Raw genomic sequence first — 19438 nt, forward strand, 5'->3', positions numbered from 1 at the left:
GGGTGTGGATACCTCTCCCTAACATGACGCGTTTTGACGAGTGAGTGTGGGGGGCTTCGGCTATCATCCATATCATCAAAGGCAAAACTGTGAGGCCTTGTGTGCCAAAGCGGACAATATCGTGCTAGCGGGTGGTCTGGAATGTTACAAGAATAACTTTTAAGAAGGAGTCGCGTATAATAAATACGGTCGATGATCGTAAAATTCCTGACAATCATTTCAATTTTCTTACTCATGCTGATATATTGAAACAAACATATGAACAATCCAACTTATTTAGTACATAGTTAATTTGTATTAATCTACACAAATATTTTTTTTAATTTTTGCCAAGAAATTATATAATAGCGTCATTTTATCGATAACATAAATTTTAATAGTTTTTTTATGCAATTGTTTAAAATTGTATTGCGACTTTTTTAAAAGTATGCCTTTTATTAATATATTGTTAGTTTTATCGTTTAATATAAAATAAATTGGTAAAATTTCTTTAATTTATAAGTAATTTATTATGTTATTCATTTATTTGTCCTTAATTTCATATTTTTAATTCTTTTTTAATTAGATGTTATTGGACTCTTGACTGAAAAAGAAAAACTTATATCATCATCAAAAATAGGAAGAAGTGATCATTATATATATTGTGGTTGATCTTCATGATTTGGAGTATGTAAAATTTTAATATTTCACAATGATATTTTGTTTTGTAACAATTATCTATACATATGCAAAATATTTTATCTTTTTCATTATATATTACTACTTATTTTTCTTAATTCTTGCTTTTATTTAGAAATAAGGAAAAATAAGGTGCATAATATGAGATCAATTTACAACCCAATTATTCAATTATCTACTTGATCACCAAACAATCGAATCATACTTATTCTCCAATTTGTAAAATTTAACAAAGGCATTGGTAAGCATATTGGTTTACCTTTTATTTAACGTATTTGTTTATGTTGTATTTGTAATAATATTATATCTATTTTTACGAATATATCTTTTTAGAAAATACTCTTAGTATTATTAGCATATGGTGTATTAAATAAATATTAGAGGTTTTAAATTATGCAACTGTTTAAAATTGTATTGCGATTTTTTTAAAGGTATAGCATTTTATTAATATATTGTTAGTTTTATCGTTTAATATAAAATAAATTGTAAAATTTCTTTAATTTTTAAGTAATTTATTATGTTATTCATTTATTTGTCCTTAATTTGATACTTTTAATTTTTTTTTCAATTAGATGTTATTGGACTCTTGACTAAAACAGAAGAGTTTATATCATGATCAAAAATAGAAAAAAGTGACCATTACATTGTGGTTCATCTTCATGATTTGGAGTATGTAAAATTTTAATATTTCACAATAAGATTTTGTTTTGTAACAATTATCTATACATATACAAAATATTTTATCTTTTTCATTCTATATTATTAATATTACTACTTATTTCACTTCATTCTTGATTTTATTTACAAATGATAAAAAATAAGGTGCACACTGTGAAATCAATTTACAACTCAATTATTCAATTATTTATGTGGTTACAAAACAACCGAATACATACTTATTCTCCAATTTGCAAAATTTAATAAAGGCATTGGTAAGTATATTGGTTTAACTTTTTATTTAACATATTTGTTTATGTTATATTTGTAATCATATTATATCTATTTTTACGAATATATCTTTTTAGAAAATACTCTTAGTATTAGCATATGTTGTATTAAATAATATTAGTGGTTCTAAAATATTTATTATTTATTAGAAAATTTTGTGCATTAGAATTCTCTAATAATTTGTTGTTCATTTTAAACTGATTTTGATATGTTCTTACTTCATGGTAAAATAACAAATAAAAATTTGTTGGTGAAAAGTATTACTAGGTTATTTATGGTCACATTGGGTATATATGTCTGATTTATTGAAAAAAATTAATTACTAAAACCGATTAATAACTATTTTAGAGTTGATAAACTTAACATTAGATTAAAAAAAAAATGAACAATGCGTAACATGTTACTTTTTTATTAATCAAATTATTATAATTAATTAAAATTAATTTTAATAAAACAACTTAAAAATTATAGTTTTAATCTTATCACGTGCATGGCATAGGTTATTACACTTGTAGCATAATTATAATAAAGATATTTTTATAAAATAAACTTAGAAGAGAAAATAGTGCATTCATGTTGGCAGAAAAATGGATTCATGAGGAATTGACACCTCACTTCCATAAGTTGGGGAAAAATTCAATTTTAGTATATTAAGTAGATATATAATAGATTATACCGGGAGAAAAAATAAAAGAGTTTTATTAATGTGCATACTATCATGAAGATTTTATAATTGTCTTTATGTATATAAAGATGCATCTTTTTTACCATTAGATGATGAATTGTAGGGTTTGATTTGATATGCTATAAAAGTGTTATCTTTTTTTAAAGTGTAGTCAAACAAACAAAGTACACTTTTAATACAAGACTCTTCATAAAAAGATGTTTTTAACATCTTCATTTGAGTAGGTGCCTTTATTAAAGCCTTTTAATATTTAAGGTTGTTGTCATTAGTCTTTTAATATTACAAATTTTTTGCTAATGAGTGTTAGTGTTTTTCAAAGTTCTGAGCGAACCAAAAATAAAACCATTTAGAGAACAATTCCACTGGATAGACAATAAAGATTGTGAATAACATGAACAATAGATTACACTCCCAACTCATAGAAATAATTATCATTCCAAAAATTATTTACACTTTAGCCATCCAAAAATTACCCTCCAAAAATTCTACTTTCACCTTTTACACTTTAGCCATCCACCTTCTAACTCTTTTAACGAAAATACTTATCATTCCAAAAATTATTTACACAACAAAAGTATTAGATACCATGCTTTGACACCTAATTAATTTTTTTTTTTGTTAAAAATTGTTGGCAACTAAAATAAAAAGTAAAAAACACCTTACCTAATGTCAAACTTGAGCGTGCATAAGTCACCAAAAAAAATTTTTGAGTGTGCGCATACAATCATATTTATATATTATTTAATTTATTTTTAATATATATTTTATATTCTAATATATATTTTACACTTATCACTAATTTTAACTAGTATAGGATATTTTTGATTTGTAAAATAAACTCTGTTTTGTACGGTTGCTGACATAACAAACTTCCAGCGTGGCGGATTGCCACAAAAGAGTGATAATACACCGGAAAAGTATAGGGAGACAATGAGAATACTAAACAATATGAACAATAGATATATCAAATGTTTAATTCAATAGATATGCAGATGATTATATTGATTATTTTTAATTGGATGGTTATTTTTTTTTATTCGATTTACTCATGCACGGTTAATAATAGCTGGATGTTCAATTCATTAGGTGTACCGATGGTTATCCTAATGTTCAGATTTAGGAGGTAATTTGGCGGTGAAGTATTTTTCTACTTTATTGAATCAATTCTAGAACTCATTGTTCACATTGTTTACAAACGGTAATACACCTCCGCTAATGGCTTTTGTGCCGTAGTCCGTAGACTTTCCTCCCTATTAACATACTCATTTGTCAGGAACGGGGACATGAAAGGAGTTTTCATCTAGCCCTTCATTCTTATGAGATTTCAGTCACAAAAATAATCGCGCTGCATTATTGTTTTTCTTTTGGTCCAAGTCATCAAGATTGAAATGAGTTATATTAAATATACTCATATTCCATTATATCTATTAAATAATTATAGATGAGTTGATATCTCATGTAAAATATACATATAGCAAATATTTCCCATTTTAAATGAGAACTAGATGGCAATAACCACGTAAAACTAAACTCCAAGAGAAAAAAAATATTACTCCAAAAAACATTGAAGAAAAACCTATAAATTCACAACCAGTTAGAAGATAGCGAAGTTGTGGAATATGATATGCCAGTATCTCAACGACCATTTGTTGGCACTATTTTGTATTTGTACCTCTTGGCAATCCAAAGATACACAAGGAAGTTGAGCAAGATGAGGAGGGTCAAAAGCCAATAGAAGTAATCAAGATGGCCCCTATTCAGATTGTCCAGTATCCAACCAAGCCTTCCATGACTTGTGGTGACCTTTATCACAATGGTAACAAGAAGGGTACTAAAGTAATTTCCCAAGGCATTAGTCATTAGTGACAGAGCCAAGCAGAGACTTCTCATAGCATCAGGTGCCTTACCATAAAAGAACTCGATCTGACCAATGTTTGCGAAGACTCCCGCCGCTCCGATGAAGAAATACTGCGGCACTTGCCAGAAAATGGACAAGGGGATGGTCTCCAGATCATAGTAGTTGTTTATCCAGACCATGTTGAGGCGAACGACCTCTAGGATTCCGGCCACAACCATGGACACAATGGAGATGATGAGGCCAATGCCTATCCGTTGAAGTTCTGGGAATCTGCGTTTGTGTCCAGTGAACTTCCTTGCGAATGGGACGATGATGCCGTCATACACATCTGCCAAAATGATGCTGCTCAGATCGTCGAAAAGGGAGAGGAAGGTTGATGGAATCTTGAAATTTGGACCAATGTGCTAGTCCATTGTGTTTCCTTGTAGAACAAACATGGTGCTTATTTGAGAGTACACAATTCCAAAGGCAATAAGCAAAGCCCAAACTTGGAGCAAGCGAATCACGGATTTGAACTCTTCAACTTGTGTTACCGTGCAGAGTTTTCATGGGAGTAAACACCCAATCCGATCCCTGTCCATTTTTCAGAAAGACAAAGCGATCCTTGTCAAAAAAAAAAGTATGTCTCAGCCCCTGTCTTTGTATTCCGTGAGACAGGGCGGCCCTTCTGTGCCTTTCGGCATTAAAAACAAACGGAATAAGTATACGTATCACTTAACGGTGATGAGCTGGCTGTCAGGTGTCAATTAAGTGCCAAGCTGGAAAGTGAAAAATAGACAGGGGTCGATCTGTCCTACCTCCCAAACAAAAATGTTGTCATTTTAAGTGGGATGGGAGGTTCAAATGCTGCGCTTCTTCACTATCTACTCTGGAAATATGTCACTGTGTTTGATTGTAAACCCTAGGACGGCATGGTTGAGAGTGAAGAACATGGGTCGACATCAAATCAGCAAAGTGGGAGAGTTAAAAACGAATCAGGTTGGAGTTTGAATGTTACTGGGAGTGTGGGATCAAGGAGGAAGAAGAAGTGGGTTGCTCCAGAGTGTAATTGTGAAATTTATGCAATTTTGTTCATGTCCGGAACTGATATGAACCCATACATAATATTCTTTCAATGCTCATACTTTAAGGTAGGTTTATTAACAATTAAAATTTTGTTCATTTTGTTTTCCATTGATGCTCATACTTCAAGGTAGGTTTATCAAGAATTAAAATTATGTTCACTTTGTTTTCCATTAGATTCTTGATAAAGAATATTATTTTGTAGACTCCAACACCTTATTGCAAGTACTTTTGTTGGCTTTATGATTATGTTGCATCATTCAATAAGGATGCTACGAAGACTCTTTTGTTTGGAGGTTTGAAGCTGAATCAGAATCATAAAGAAGGTCATTCTTCTGCAGATGATAACAAAGTTAGGGAGCTAGAGGAAAGATTGGTTGGCTTAAAAATTCATTTGAAGAAAACTAGATTGAATTTCAGTCAAATTAAGTGCACTAGTCTTGGATGTGTTATGTTGGCATTTGTTGCTAGAATTGTAGTTGGAAACCTGTTTAGTGGTGTAGTTTAGAGAGATCAAATGTTGCTTCTGGAGTATTGTGAAACATGGTGATCATGGTTGTTAAGTTGTTTACGCTATGGCATTTGTTGCTATTGATCACTTTTCATGCATGAATATAATTAACCTGCTTTTGTTTTTATATGTTTGTTTATTCAATTTTAAAGAATGCAGTAGTATACATGATTTTGTAATAAAATAAGGCATTATGAATTTGTTGAATAAAGTAAGAAGCCATCTGTTGAAAGTTAAAACTTAACATATGATGCCATAATAATAAAATAAGGGAAGCATTATAACAGCCCTTAATAATATAGTTATCCAAAAGAGTATTCAACCAATTATATCACTGGTTGCATGTCTTAGCATCTAATTATATAATAACAAAAGTAGGGGCAACACAAGGTCCCTAATCAACATAGTTGTCCTAGCAAGTAATTTGATAACCAAAATAGACACAATGTTAACAAGATATTGTTCAAATTATCTATTATTCCTAGCCCAAAACTTGTAAAACTAGATTAATTACTCAATTCTTATTGGGAGGCCTAATCCCTAAAGTGGGGATGAACTTAAAAAGTCTTGCTGCAGCCATAGTCTCTACTGATACTCCTGTTGATACACCTTGGTTCGTTGAAGTAGATTGACCTGAACCAATAGATGGAGTTGGCCGTAGGTTCATCCGACTTGAGCCTTGTGCTATTGGAGCAGTGGGTTTCACAATTTGCTGCTACTCTCTAAAGCATGGTGTAGATATGGTGTTGAATTTTGTTGTAGGCTATCCTCGGAAAAGATAATAGCAAATGTCATAATTAAATTAAATAGAGATTGCAAATTTAATTTAAGACCATTTTTTACCTCATCTGCTTGGGGTGCAGACTGGGAGACATTAATTTTCTCCCCTTGACTATGGTCCACAGATTGTCCTCTTGCGGATGTTTTGAGAAGCTTCTTTTTGTTCTTCTTTGCCTTAGCCTATCATAAGTGGTAACTGTTAGGGTAACAAATAAATTAGTATTATGCCAAATGAAGACCTTAAATTGGCATAAACTCACAGCACCATCTAATGTAGTTTTTTCAGCATTGGCAGTTGAGTTGTTCTCTCCTGTTTGCTGAACTTGTTTAATCGTCAAATCACAAGATTGGAACCCAACAAGGCTCAACCAATTAGGACACTTAATCCCTTAACTATATATTTATAGGACAGTTAGCATATTAAATATATTTTTAAAGCGAATCATCAATTGTTGAATTTTACCTGCTCAGTGTTAGCTTGGCTTGACTCTACAAATTGCAAAGGTCATTTCTTTGCCCTTCTTTCCTTCTTTGTCATGGGTTTCCAATTCGGGTCTTGAAGTGCATTGGTACAAGTCTTGTAGTAGTGTCTTAGCTGACCACACTTTGAGCAAGTGACTTGAAAGGTTTTTCTACATTTGTCTGGATTCATCTCTTTCTCAACCGGGTCTGCTCTTCTCTTCATCTTTGGCCTATGAGCAGCTCTTTTGATTGGAGGAGAAAGAGTCTTAGGAACATCCGATTGTACCCAGTACTCTTCACTATTAATCGGTTTGATTTAATGTGAGTATGTAGCTCTTACTGCTTCCATTGTCAGCCATTTATGCACAAAATCTTCAGGCCTAAGACCCATCTTAGACATGGCTACCACTGCATGTCTACAAGGCATACCTATAGACATGAATTCAATTTATCACATGCAATCAATCCTATGTAACAAATATACAGTTTTTCAAATCCAAAATAATATTCAAAACAAGTTTACCACTTAGCTGCCACAGGTTGCATGTGCATGTTCTTTCTTCAAGATTAACCCTAACCTTGTGATTTCGAAAGTGCACTTCAAAAAGAACTCTCTTACTATCTCCAGCCCAGATAGCTTTCCATTTATGGCATTTTGGCTTAATGAAGTCGTCCAATCTTTTTTGCTGCACTGGAGCTAAAGCGCCAACATGTTTCTCTAGCTTCTTTTTGTGTGCTGCCATCTTCCGCATTAGATAACATCTTAAGTCCTCGCACATTGTCAATATTGGCTTACCTCTATATGCCACTATTTTAGCATTCCAAACTTCGCACATATTATTGGTGATATTGTCAACCTTGGGTCCGGGACTGAAAAATGCCTTCAACCAAGCAGCTAGATCAAACCTATCAAGATATTCCCAAGCTGGAACACTGATCTGTTTCAGCTTTTCCATAGCTGCCTTGAACTCAATTTGTGTGGTGCAACGTGCACAATCCCATACAAGTTGCTTGGTCTGTTGGTCCTTAAATTGCTTAATGAAATTCTTCCAAATGTGTAGTACGCAGTTCCTATGAAAAGCCCCTGGAAATATGTCCTTTAAGACTAATGCCAATCCCTACCAGTAAACCAACAATGCATGCCAATAAACCAATTCAGACCAATAATGCATATCAATAAATAACAAATGCCAATAAACCAATTCAAACCAACAATTCATATCAATAAATAACAAGGTATGAGATTCTCACAATATATACCAACAATGCATATCAATAAATAACAAATGCCAATAAACCAATTCAGACCAACAATTCATATCAATAAATAACAAGGTATGAGATTCTCACAATATGTACCAACAATGCATATCAATAAATAACAATGTATGAAATGAAACAGCTATTTTTTACTACCTTTTGTTGGTCTGAAATGAAGTTCTAGCCTCTTTCCGTGCTATCACCTAAGTCATGTTAAAATTGTGTTAAGAACCATTTTCCAAGTGTCCATACACTCATTTGGCACAACTGCATATGCAATAACAAAAAAATGGTTATTGCCATCTTGACCCACTACAGACAGTAGTTGACCGCCGTAATAGCCCTTAAAAAAAATAACCGTCTAATCCAATCAAAGGCCTACATCCTTCTATAAAGCCCTTCTTGCAAGAATTCAAGCTTATATATAGTCTATCAAACAAAGGAAGAGACTGGCTGAGGTATCACATCTAATCTTGCAGTTGAACCAGGGTTTGTCCTATGCAGTTCCATCAGGTAATCCATAATCTTACTATACTGTGCATCTTCGTCGCCAATTACCTCCTCCCTAGCTGCCTCAAGTGCCCTGCTTATCATTTTACCACTCAGTTAGATGTTGTAGTCTTCGATCATGTATTCCATAGCCTGCTTTGGACAGACTTTTTTGGACAGACTTTTTTTTAGCTGTGTCATACTATCCTTTCCACTTGAACCAGCCCCAACCTCCACATTTGGGCTAGTGCCAACCTCCACATTTGGGCCAGCCTTATCTTGAACTTTTGGGCCATGACTAGCTTTTTTTAAGGTGAAACTCTCTTTTTCTTCTTCTAAATATTTTCTCTTTTCCAAACTCTCATCACTGATGTCTGTATCTTCAAAACCAGGAGGAGGAGGCTTATAAGGCCCATCTTCTGTGGTCTCATATCCATCATCTGAAGATGATGATGAATTACTCAGTACAATAGTATCACACTCCACACCATCATCAAAAACTTCGGGAACATCTATCAGGTGATTAAAGTAAAGATAAAATTCATTATTGTCCGTATTTCTCCTCTAAGCATCCCTCAATTCGTTTATCTCAGCATCACCTTTAATAACATGTAGTCCAACTTCTATATCATTAGCAGTGTTGTCAAACCAATACATCTCTTTATATGTTGTATACCTGATGAGCGGATAATTTATACGCTTTTTGGCATTGTTTTTAGGTAGTTTTTAGTATGTTTTAGTTAATGTTTATTATATTTTTATTATTTTTCAAGCAAAATTAACATTTCTGGACTTTACTATGAGTTTGTGTGTTTCTCTGTGATTTCAGGTATTTTCTGGCTGAAATTGAGGGACCTGAGTAAAAATCTGATTCAGAGGCTGAAAAAGGACTGCAGATGCTGTTGGATTCTGACCTCCCTGCACTAGAAATGGATTTTCTGGAGCTACAAAAATCCAATTGGCGCACTCTCAATTGCGTTGGAAAGTAGACATCCAGGGCTTTACAGAAATATATAATAGTTTATACTTTGCCCGAGTTTTGATGACGCAAACTAGAGTTCAAACGCTAACTTCCTACCATATTCTGAAGTTAAACGCCAGAAACAGGTTACAAACCAGAGTTAAACGCTACAAACAGGCTGCAACATGGCGTTTAACTCCAAGAGAAGCCTCTACACATGGAAAGCTTCAATGCTCAGCCCAAGCACACACCAAGTAGGCCCGGAAGTGGATTTCTGCATCATTTACTCAATTCTGTTAACCCTAGCTACTAGTTTAGTATAAAAACTACTTTTAGAGATTTATTTTATGTCTTTTGACCATCTTATGTTCCTATTTTGACTATTGTACACGTTTGGAGGCTGGCCTCACGGTCATGCCTAGACCTTTCACTTATGTATTTTCAACGGTGGAGTTTCTACACCCCATAGATTAAGGTGTGGAGCTCTGCTGTTCCTTATGAATTAATGCGAAGTACTATTGTTTTTCTATTCAATTCAAGCTTATTCTTATTACAAGATATTCACTCGCACTTCAACCTGATGAATATGATGATACGTGACACTCATCATCATTCTCACCTATGAATGCGTGCCTGACAACCACTTCCGTTCTATCTGCAATAGCTTGAGCGTGTATCTCTTAGCCTCCATTCCGAAAGATCGGAGTCTTCGTGGTATAAGCTAGAATCAATTGGCAGCATTCTTGAGATCCGGAAAGTCTAAACCTTGTCTGTGGTATTTCGAGTAGGATCTGGGATGGGGTGACTGTGACGAGCTTCAAACTCGCGAGTGTTGGGCGTAGTGACAGACGCAAAAGGATCAATGGATCCTATTCCAACATGAGTGAGAACCGACAGATGATTAGCCGTGCGGTGATAGCGCATTTGGACCATTTTCACTGAGAGGACGGACGATAGCCATTGACAACGGTGATCCCCCAACATACAGCTTGCCATGAAAAGGAGTACGAATGATTGAATGAAGACAATAGGAAAGCAGAGATTCAGAAGGAGCAAAGCATCTCCATATGCTTATCTGAAATTCTCACCAATGAATTTACATAAGTATTTCTATCTTATCTTCTATTTTATTTATATTTTAATTATCAAAACCTCATAACCATTTGAATCTGCCTGACTAAGATTTACAAGATGACCATAGCTTGATTCAAGCCGACAATCTCCGTGGGATCGACCCTTACTCACGTAAGGTTTATTACTTGGACGACCCAGTGCATTTGCTGGTTAGTTGTGCGGAGTTGTGACAAAGAGTTGAGATTACATTCGTGCGTACCAAGTTTTTGGCGCCGTTTTAGAAATCACAATTTCGTGCACCAATACCCTAACTCCTTAAATAAAGTTTTTAGATAAAAAAGTTAATATAGTCTAAATCCGTGGGTGGATATTTTATGCACTTTTTCATTAAGATAACATAATACCCCTTCTGAATTTCTCTTAAAACTTTCTCCATAATGAAATACATGAATAACCATAAAATTATCCATCTGAGACAAACAAAGTAATCAATATTTTACATTACAGCCTTTACAGAAATAATTGTGATTTTAATAGAGTACATATAGTCAAAGCATGTATATATTTTAATAGAGTACATATAGTCAAAGTAGGTATATATTTTGATGAAGTATTACATATATGGAGATACAAGAAAAAAAAATCCAAACTCACTACTATGCATGATGTAATATAGTCAAAGTAGGTAGGTATATATTTGTTGGTTTCTTTTTTCATGGAAAAATCAAATTTCGATAGAGTACATCAACATTTGCTAAGGTATATATTTGCCTTAAACTTTAATAGAAAGTTGCTGTAAACTCTTTTATAAACATTAATCATAGCAATGTTTATATTATATTATAGAGTAAAGTATCGTTTTTGTCCCAACGTTTGAGGTAAGCCTCAAAGTTGTCCCTAACTTTTCAATCGTCCTATTTAAGTCCCTAACGTTTCAAAATTGACTTAATGTTGTCCTGCCGTTAGGGATCCATTAACAGAATTGACGGTGGGACAAAATTGAGATGATTTTGAAACGTTAGGGACTTAAATAGGACGAAAACATTAGGGACAAAAACGATACATAAAAATAAATTTTAGCTTAATTTTATCTTTCAATAATATTAATTTTTTAATGTACATAGTATTCAATTATTTTTTAATTACATCTAAATAAATTACACTTAATCACATTACTTTCATTTTAAATAAATTTATCTTTTTATAATTTTAAAAAATTTTGATACATTAGAAACAAAAGGTATAATTTATATTTTATTGTATATATATTATTTTTTTTCTGCAAGTTTATATACTAGTCATTCTACAAACATTTCATGATAACTAAAAATCTTTAAGAGTAAAATTATAAAAAAAAATAATTTATTTAAAATGAAAGTAATATGATTAAGTGTAATTTACTTAGATGTGATTAAAAAATAATTGAATACTATGTATAGTAAAAAATTGATATTATTGAAGGATAAAATTAAAATTTATTTCTAGGTATCATTTTTGTCCCCAACGTTTTCGTCCTATTTAAGTCCCTAACGTTTTAAAATCGTCTCAATTTTGTCCCGCTGTCAATTATGTTAACGGATCCCTAATGACAGGACAACATTGAGTCAGTTTTGAAACGTTAGGGACTTAAACAGGACGATTGAAACGTTAAGGACAACTTTGGGACTTATCCCAAACGTTGGGAACAAAAACTATATTTTATTCTATATAATATTATATATATATATATATATAAAATATTAAAATTTGAATAAAGATAACTATATCGGTAAGATTTGTTGTTATATATAGAGTTTGTGATTTTAATATAAGAAAATTGATGCATTCTGAACCCACTTGCAAACTATATATGAATTCCATTGAACCCTATTCTCTATATATGAATTTCATTGCAGGAAAGAAAAACATCTTTATCTTTTGATGGCAAAATGTCCCAAAATTAGCAACATTGAACTCTAACCAAACTCTATATGTGTAATGCGACACGAAGCCAGCAAAAAAAAAATGCAAACACTCATTACCCAAAACTAATTAAACAATACACAATGTCACTAATATTTTAGTTGAATAATCCGTTACTTACCTCGAAGACTTGCACAAGGAAATTCTGTCAATGTGGTCAGGGAGTCCGTTAGTGGTGCCGTCTGAAGCTTCACTTGGAGCGTTGTCAGCAACTCTATCAGCGTCTTACTCAACTCCACAATCAAGTAGAGGGTCGTCGTTTTGTCGTCTTTGAGAGAACATGAAAAGATTTTTGGGTATTCTGTAATTAGGAGAAAAGAAAGAAGGGTTAAATGGAAACCCAAAGCACGTATTATACGCACCATTTTAATCTCCACTTAAAATGACAACGTTTTTGTTTGAGAATTAAGAATAGATCAATCCCTATCTATTTTTCACGTACCAATTTAGCATTCATTACCGTTTAGTAATACGTATACTTATTCCGTTTGTTTTTAACTCCAAAAAACATAAAAGAGCTGCCATGTCTCATAAAATATAAAAATAGGAGTCGACCTTTTTTAAAATAAAAATTACTTTGTCCTTCTAAATAATGAATGCATGAATTTGGCAAATTCTTTATGCGGTCGGAATCTGTCTCTACTGCTGCCTTATCCAAACATTTAGAAAAACATAAGAATAAAAGACAAAAGAGAATAATAAATGGGGTTTAGATTTATGAAAAATAAAATATAATAAATTGGAAACGTTACAGTCGTACTTAGTTTTCATTTAATACTTTAATTCTTATACTATATATTTAAATGTAAGCTAAAAAAGATATAAAACTAATAAATAAAATTAAGTACTTAAAAAAATAAATATAAAGATTATATGAAGTCAAATGAATAAACTTCAATTCAATATTTTTATAATTTTATTTATAGTTCAATATTTTTGTATAATTTTAATGACGATAGATTATAAAAAATTTGACAATATTTATTAAAATCTAATTTGAAAGATAATTTTTTATTTTTAAATATAAAATTTTACCAAGATAAAAAAATAAAACCTTAATAAAAAATTAACTTAGAAGAATTTAGAAAAACCTATAATTTTTAAGTGTTAAAGTTTTTTATTTTGGAAAGCGTATATTCTTTTCAAATTCTTGAAAATAATCATTATTAATAGTTTAATACATATATATTTACTTGAAACCACATTTAAATTCACAATTTAGTTGTTTTATGTGATAGTTGATGATTTTTTTTAATTAAAATTTAACTATTTTAAAAACTATTTACTAAATTACCACCATTTTACAACATATTATCCAATTACTGTTTTCTTTAAGATTTTTTTTATTAGAGAATATTTGATAACTTAACTTAAAACCTCATAATTAACTAATACTATGTATATGTTGGATGCAACCAGTTTTGGTTGCCCAAAATAATCTATTTATTAATATATGAGTAGATACATAAATTTACCTATATTATTTTTAAATATTTTTTTCTCCTATTAATGCCATGTCAACAACATTACTTACTTGGCAAAATTTTAGAATCAACTACTCAATTTTTGTCAAATCATCTATTATTTTCAAATCAGAAAAAAAAAAACAAAATATACAAAAAACAATACAATAATTACCAACAATAATTAGAAATTAATAGCGTCTAACTAAATTTGTAATTTACAAAGACATTAAATCCATATTCCTATATATATTATATTTTACCGTTGTAAACAATACAATAAATTTATAATTCTAATAATTAATTTATTAATGTTTATAAATAACTCATTCAATGTAATAAATATCCATATTACAAATGTCATAATAATATTATTAATCATAATAAATTTTACGTTACAAATATTCAAATTCCATACTATTTGAACTACTTATATAAGTCTCTTATTACTATTCCTTAAAATAACATCAAATTTAGCACAAAAAAATTATTTCCGAACTACACACCATCTCAAACTTATTCAAGGGAGATAATTATGTTGAATGTAAAAAGTGTAAGAAGAAAGCATATGAAAAAGGAGATAACTACATTTGTGGCACATATAATCAAACATCACACTATCCAACAATAAGGTAATTCTATATATTTTTCATAATCTCATCTATCAAATTATTAGTTACTAACTCAATACTTATTTTAGGTTCGAAATTCAATTAAAGGTTTCAGATCAAAGTGGTACAACAACTTTTGTACTATTTGATGACGAAGCAAAAAAATTGTTGGGTACAACTGTTTCAAATGTAATGGCACTTTAGAAAAGTAATGACATGAAGCACCATTCCATTTGAAAAATTTGTGCAACCTTATTTATATTTGAAGTCAATGTAAATGATTTTAATCTTAAAGAAAGTTTTAAACAATACACTCTTATCATGACATTTGTTCCAACCAAAAACAATGAACCTCAACACTCATTACAACAAATAAAACAGGTAATACTAAAAAAAATCACTTATTTTAGATATAATTTTTATTTCTAATTTAAATTATTTATTGATTATAGGAACTAACTTCGCCAATACTAATATCATTAGATGAAGATCACATACCCATCAAGAAATTAAGAAAAAAGAAAACTATACAAATTCAAGACACATCTTCGGAAGAAGAACATACTTGCAAAGATGGAACAAACAACACAATAAAAAATGCATATAACTTAACAATTCATAAAGAACATGCCTTCACAAAAACCTACACAGAAAGAAGAAAATAACAACTCTAACAACAACAAATAAAAAAAAAAAAAGAAGATGAGCCCCACATACGAAGACTAAGTTCATCAATTAAAATAAATGTAAAAATCAAACCATCAAATAAAAATGTCATTTTGTACATACAATTCTAATATTCAAATCTTTTATTACAAATTATTTTAAATAAAATACCTTTTAACTTTAATTTACACATTTAATTTAATTCTACAAAATATAACAATTTTTAATATTTATTATATACTATCATTAATTTACCGCCCCATCTCATTCTAGTTTATCATAAGGGGAATGCCAGAGGGACAATGACTTTGTTGAACAATATGAACAACCACTAATCAAATAAAAACACATTACACCGCTAAATTAACTATCTAAATTTTAATATTAAAATAACCATCCGTACACTAGTGAAATGAACATATTATTTACATTGTTTAATATTTTTATTGTCTACCTGTAGTTTTCCTTATCATAATTAAGTAATGACAGCATGGTGTGAATAACTCACTTTTAAGTTCTTGTGTGTTCAAGTTTGCCGCATCCTCTGATGGCAGATTCAGCATCCGAAGTCTCATGGCAACCGAGTAAAGGGGGGCTGCCACGGGGTACTTGCAGGCGGTACCATCGACTACCGATGAAGAAAATATAATTGCAATGATCATGGCAACCGCAGGGATTCCAAAACCCCATCCCCATCCCACATTCATTTGTATCCAAACCAGCACTGACGAAGCAATGAGTGCACCCACGTTGATAGAAGAGTAAAACCAGTTGAAGAAAGACGAAACACACGGTTTGATACCGCCGGTTCCAAGAGCAATCAAGTAGAGTGCGATGAAGAGAGCTGCAGTTTGTCCTGTTGTTGGATGGCAATCACTTGCCCCATGACACACATGCTTCAGTCCAGGTGCTACAGCAGAAAATGTTAACACCAACTTTCCCTACAAAGTAAATAAACAACTATAACTATGAAAACTATGACGGAAAGAACAAAGAAAAATAGTTCAGGCTAAATGCCTCACTATAATATGAACTTCAACAAAAAAGTTTGATATTGAACAAAACTTACAATGACATAGATGGTTGAGAAGCTAGCTATTGTCCAATATCTCCCCACCATGTTGTGACTGCGTTCGCGGCAGCACCATTTCCTAGGCCAAAACGGTCATGTAGATAGTTCACAAGGTTCGTGCTCATCATGCCATAATATGCCAACCTTTGGCAGCATTCATTACCTGCCATAAGTTTTTTCAGCATCTTAAGATCATCGAACTCCACTACATGGATTGATATAAGTTTAACCATAAATGACTCAATGAAAAAACAAAAGAGAATCGGATACCAAGAACAAACCAGCACGCCTTTTAACTTCCGGTTTTTTTCTTGTTGGCAGGTCTTTTATGAATGTCAAGTGTTCCATCATCTGTATACAAGGGTTCTTCTGCGCTTCTGCCATAGTATCACTTTTGATTCTTGTTATGTTTGTTTGTTACCTACAAAGCTTGGTTTGTAGGTTCCTGAAAATAACAAACAGATAATCAGATATACAAAGTTAAATCATAAATGGGAAAACATAATGAGTTGGAATCAAGTGAATTATAAGTTAAACAGAACTATATATATATTAAGCCCCCAGTTGAGAATCCCCATCAAGAAATGATAAAATGCAAAGTACTATTGACATATAAGGAATGAAATTCCAAATGCTGATTTTTCAGTATTGGTGTGGACCTTTGGCATGAAGTGACAATCTTTTTTCTTTCATTTCTCTTTTATGATCATTAAAGAGATGGAATAATAAGCTGTGGTCCAAAAGCCACTTATACACACCATGTTTTTTCAACGTTTGTATTATCAATATCTTATTAGCAGAAGTTATTACTTACATGTGTGTAGGTCTGTTATACAGTTATACCCACCAAAGACATTAGTTGAAAGATATAATATGATTAGAATAATAAAGTAATTAAGACTACATAGAAATAGGAGATCGTGATAAGGATAAGATAAAAGATCTTATATATAGAAATCGAGAAAGCTAAGAAACTTGCTTAAGAGACAAAACAATCTCAATTTTTTCTGTTTTTGTGACTAAAACAACCTCAATTTAGAACACCATATACCATTTCTGGTAATATTTCACATACTATTTTCATCTGAAAACCTGCCATGCATATAACCCTGCCTCTTTATTGCGTGTGAGTAAAAGTAGAAATATAAAAATAAAGTTATCACTAATTAGTGGGAGACCCAGAGAGGTTTAATAGTCATATATATAACACAACCAATCAAATAATCTCAGAAATTATATATATAATTCTAGCAATATATATATATGACCAATAATTAATTAAGGATATTAATGCTTTTCATTAGCTTGAACTCCAAAATACATGGGATTAAATTCCCACTATCCGTACAACTTTATGTGACATGCAAGATATAATGAGATAGCATGGTTACATCTTAGTCCTTTTCATAACATCATCGATCTAAGTCTTAATTTCCAAGGATGCATCCATCACTTACCTAACCAAGCTAAAATGACGTGGTAGCAATCGCTTGGCTTCATTTCATTCATGCTGTATAAGTTTGCTTTCGATTTTGGAATGTCATTTATGAATATAATGGAACATACACTACAAAGAACGGTGTTTGTATTACGAGTTTACGACAACAAATTAGAAAAGAAAATTAAAAGAAGGAACTGATAGTGAAATGGGTTCTTCTTGTTACTATGGTATAAATTCTGACGAATTCACATTACAAATTGCAAATATGTCACGCAATAGTTTTGGCATGCAATCTTCACAAACTAATTCTGATAATTTGTCAATTGGTTTCAAACTAAATAGATATAATTATTCATTATGGACAACTCTGATGGAAAAAGCAATTGGTGGAAGAAGAAAGAAGAAACACACAAAAAAACAGCTTTAAGATTGTGGGTTATCCAGATTGGTGGAAAAACAATCCCAAATCTTCAAAAAATCAGAATAAGAGAGCCGCTGCTGTGAGCATCCCAGAGGTCACCAGCAGCGGTGGCGAGGGCAGAAGAGAGAGGAAGCAAGTCACGATGGCAAGGCAGCAGCGGCAGTAAGGGTAAGGACTACTGAACTCCTTGGCAGCTCAGCACAGACCGCGGCTCAATATAAAGGGGAGACCCAAAATCAGAATCCAATTAAAAAGATAAATGAATGGATTTTCGATTGTGGGGCTACCGATATTATGACTCATGACCTTCATGATTTTAACGGCTTGACTATACCCTCAAAAGCTCATATTGAAACAGCTAGTGTAGAATTAATTGATGTTAAAGGAGGAAACTCCATTACTTTTTCAGAAAAATTGAAATTAAAAAATTGCCTCTATGTCCCTGCACTATCATCAAAATTATTGTCTGTTAGTCAAGTAACAAAGGAACTAAATTGTGTAGTACTCATGTACTCTACCTTTTGTCTTTTACAGGACATTCTTACGAAGGAGATCATTGGGCGTGGTACTGAGCGAGAAGGACTTTACTATGTTGATGAAGTAGCACACCAGGGTCATGCCATGCTTGCTCACGGAACGATTACTAGGCAACTTTGATTATGGCACATGCGTCTTGGACATCCTTCATTTGGGTACCTCAAGTTACTATTTCCTAGTTTTTTTACAAGTAGTATATACTGAACCCTCAAATGTGAAACTTGTATTCGTACAAAAAATCACAGAGTTTCTTTTCCTCCAACCAACACTAGAGTCAATTCCAATTTTTCTCTAATACACTCTGATGTGTGGGGTCCATCTCCTATTTTTCATAATAATTTTTAATATTTTGTGTTATTTGTGGATGATTTCTCTCGCATGACTTGGGTATATTTTTTAAACACAAATCTAAAGTACCTGATAAGTTCTTTGCTTTCTTCCAAATGATTCAAACTCAGTTCAACAAGAAAATCCAAGTACTTCGCTCAGATAATGGT

General features: G+C 32.0%; 1 pseudogene; it reads right to left on the reverse strand.

The window, feature by feature from the left end:
• Positions 1 to 3946: 3946 nt before the first annotated feature.
• On the reverse strand, positions 3947 to 17641 carry LOC112730385 (protein NRT1/ PTR FAMILY 8.2-like; annotated as a pseudogene).
• Positions 17642 to 19438: the final 1797 nt, after the last annotated feature.

The sequence above is a fragment of the Arachis hypogaea genome, chromosome 12 (genome assembly GCF_003086295.3).
Source record: "Arachis hypogaea cultivar Tifrunner chromosome 12, arahy.Tifrunner.gnm2.J5K5, whole genome shotgun sequence".
Lineage (NCBI taxonomy): Eukaryota > Viridiplantae > Streptophyta > Magnoliopsida > Fabales > Fabaceae > Arachis > Arachis hypogaea.